We start from the raw sequence: 266 nt of genomic DNA on the forward strand, positions 1-266 counted from the left end.
CATGAAAAATTAACTCCCCATTCTTTCCTCCCACCAGCCCCTGGCATCCACCATTCTTCCTGTCTCTATGAATTTGACTACTCATATGACCTCATATAATAAGCTTTAAGTGTAAAATAAAATTTAATAGTTGAAAAATCATTTTTTAGGCCGGGCGCGGTGGCTCAAGCCTGTAATCCCAGCACTTTGGGAGGCCAAGGCGGGTGGATCACGAGGTCAAGAGATCGAGACCATCCTGGTCAACATGGTGAAACCCCGTCTCTACT

The sequence above is a fragment of the Cebus imitator genome, unplaced genomic scaffold (assembly GCF_001604975.1).
Source record: "Cebus imitator isolate Cc_AM_T3 unplaced genomic scaffold, Cebus_imitator-1.0 Scaffold169, whole genome shotgun sequence".
Lineage (NCBI taxonomy): Eukaryota > Metazoa > Chordata > Mammalia > Primates > Cebidae > Cebus > Cebus imitator.